The sequence below is a fragment of the Arachis ipaensis genome, chromosome B06, assembly GCF_000816755.2.
Source record: "Arachis ipaensis cultivar K30076 chromosome B06, Araip1.1, whole genome shotgun sequence".
Taxonomy (NCBI): Eukaryota; Viridiplantae; Streptophyta; class Magnoliopsida; order Fabales; family Fabaceae; genus Arachis; species Arachis ipaensis.
This window is the reverse complement of record NC_029790.2, coordinates 114,877,877-114,880,868: the sequence shown is the minus strand read 5'-3', so window position 1 is coordinate 114,880,868 and position 2,992 is coordinate 114,877,877. Positions and strand designations below refer to the sequence as shown.

Genomic DNA, 2,992 nt, shown 5'->3' with positions numbered 1-2,992 from the left:
GGAAAGGAAGTATCATTGGTAAAACTAGCTTGGAGTCGAGCTGGTATCGAGGAACATACTTGAGAACTCGAATCAGATATGCGAAAGGACTACCCACATCTCTTTTCAGGTAACTGAATTTGAATTTTGAGGGCAAAATTCTTTGTTAGGTGGGTAGGATGTAAACCCCGATTAATCAGTAGATAATTAGTCAATAAATTAGTTTTTAATAAGAAAGATTAGAAATGCGAATATTATATAAAATTAGAATAGAGCTCATCGAAACGAGAATTTTGGTACTAATTTCGAAAAAAACGGTCCAAAATTGGACCGAACGGGACGAACCAGTTGAACTAGACCCAAATTGGGCTGTCGGTCCAACCGGACCAACACATTAAATGAGCCCGAAAGCCCTTTCTTCCTCATTTTCACCTGTGAGCTGCGTGAAAGCTCCAGGGAGAACGAAAGCTTCCGAAATCCTGACGGCAACTTTCCGATTCCCGTAACTTCTCCGTCCGAGCTCCGATCGCCGCACCATTTGCGGCCACGTGTTCACCGCGTCGAGATCTACGTTTCTACCAGAACAATTTCACAGGTAACTTGCTATTTTACGTCAGTCTCTTCTTTCCCCCAATTTTTGAATTTTGAGTGGGAATGTTGAATTTCTTTGATTTCTGATATTTTAGGATCCAATTAGCTTGAGGAAAACGTTCACTCTTGCTTATGTGAAGCTTAGGTAAGGTTACGAATAAATAATTGGAGCTTGAAATTGTGAATACTGGAACTTGGAGGAAGCTGACTAGTTGAATTTTGAGGGGCTGCCTTGATTTTGAAGAAATAGCTTTGGTCGTTACGTAGAAATCGGCCAAGGTATGGTTTAGGTTTTTTGCATTTAAAATGTAAGGTTCTGTGAAAACTTAGGCTAGATGACCATAGGATAAGTTGGAACGTATTTGAATGTTGTGGTTTAGTGCTTTGTTATTAAATATGGATTGATGTGGGATTGATTAGTTGAAGGATTAATGAAATGTTAATCAATGAGTTAATGACACAAATGTGTAATTCATAAACTATGGCTGATTGTGAGACTTGGCTTGTATATATGCAATTGTTGTTGGTGGTTTTGGCTTATGTATATGTGATAATTGTGGGTGTAAAGTATGATGTTTATGGTGGATATAGTGTCGAGGAAATAGGACTTGTTGATGTTAAAATGTACAGGTGAATGTGTTGGGAGCATGAGAATTGTTGGAATGAGGAAAGAGGTTTTGCAATTTTTTCTAAAAAGTTGGTTTGTGGCCGAACTTCGGCGAGGTATAACTTGGCTCTCAGACCCTTAATTTGTTTCCAACTTGTTTTAAAATGAGAATTGGGTTCGTGATGTTTATGCCACTTGAAGAACGGGTGAAAAATATTGTAAATCAAAGAAGTTATGGAATTTGAAAGTTATGCTTACAATCTGTTCTGTTTTGGCAGTTTTGATTTTCCTGCTACTGCAAGCTAGCTTCTGCATCAGCTTTATTTTCTTTAAAGAAAGTACACCCACGCGTACGCGTGGAGTGGATTTTCGGCGATGCGTAAGCGACGGGTCCATGCGTGCGCGTAAGGGGTAAACAAGCATGTCCACGCGTACGCGTGACATGAAGATTTCACCTACGCGTACGCATGACAAAGGATGCGTGCGCGAGCTGCGTTTTTACAATACCACACGTACGCGTGAACCACGCGTACGCGTGGCACCTGTTCCAGAAAACATGATTTTCAAGGTTTTTAAAACCTATTTCAAACTACTAAACCTCTATTTTCATTCCATTGGTCATAAATAATAGTGTTAAACCTGATAATTAGATGAAGTTAGGAAATGAGGATAACTTGAAGGTGAAGTAAAGTTGAAAAGTGATGAATTGATTATGAGATGTTATGGATAAGTCATATATGATACTCGACTGAATATTCTGATGAAAGATTATGTATGAAATTGGGCTTAAATGATTTAATGATCTGAGATACGAGATTCCCTGGATAAAGTGTCGTGGCTTGCCACCACGTGTACCAGGTAGAAAACTCGATACTCTGTTGACCCTACGATGTAAGTGTGACCGGGCACTATATAAATTCCCGGGAATGTAACCCCCATTGAGCAATATTGATTATTTGAGAAAAAGCTATGCATAGACTCTTGGGGATGCACGTCGGGGGACAATCTAAGTTTTTTCAAACTTGTCGGGTTGGCTGGATAACCGACAGATGAGCCTCATCAGCCATAGGACAGGCATGCATCATAAGCATATCACTTGAATTACTTGCTTGTGCTTTAATTGGGTGTGCCTAAATGTACTTGCCATGTTAAATGTGTATTTGTTACCTGCAGTATTTGTAACCTTCCTGTGCTTGCCTTTATCTATTTAAATGTCTGTGAAATGCATGATGGAGTTGGAGGTATGGAGGAATGGCAGTATGAGACTTAGATGTAAGATTAAGCTAAGTTAGATTTAGGTACTCTTAGAAAACTACCTTTTATGGCTTCTGTTTAATACTTTAAGCTCTACAATCTGGGTGTCGGCGTCCTAGGATTGCCTCTAGCATTTCCAGGACCTTATATATTATGTGTGTGGCACCTTTACCATACTGAGAACCTCTGGTTCTCATTCGATACTATGTTGTTATTTTTCAGATGCAGGTCGGGGGCCATCTCGTTAGGCGTCTGGACTCTTGAAGTGGAGTGGTTACTGAGTAGTTTTGTTGTACAATGACATATATATATATTTATATATTTACTTAGCTTTCTCTCCACATAACTTATTCTTTTTTATCCTCCTAGAGGTTTATGGAGAGGCAGGATTGTGTATATATACTTTTGGGTTTTGGATATGTATGTATATATGTGTAAATATTCTCCGGCCAGTCTTGACTTCGCAAGCTGAGTTAGGAGCTTGTGTGGTAGGGTGTTACAGTTGCCATTGTAGTTTCATCTGAGTCTATCACCGAATAAAATAAATTTTTATTCAGGTTG

General features: G+C 39.2%; 1 long non-coding RNA gene across 1 annotated transcript; it reads left to right on the top strand.

Moving 5' to 3' along the window:
* LOC110264132 lies at window positions 477-2,702 on the top strand. The gene is made up of 3 exons (XR_002349864.1): window positions 477-574; window positions 666-849; window positions 2,654-2,702. It is a non-coding gene; the product is annotated as an uncharacterized LOC110264132 (long non-coding RNA).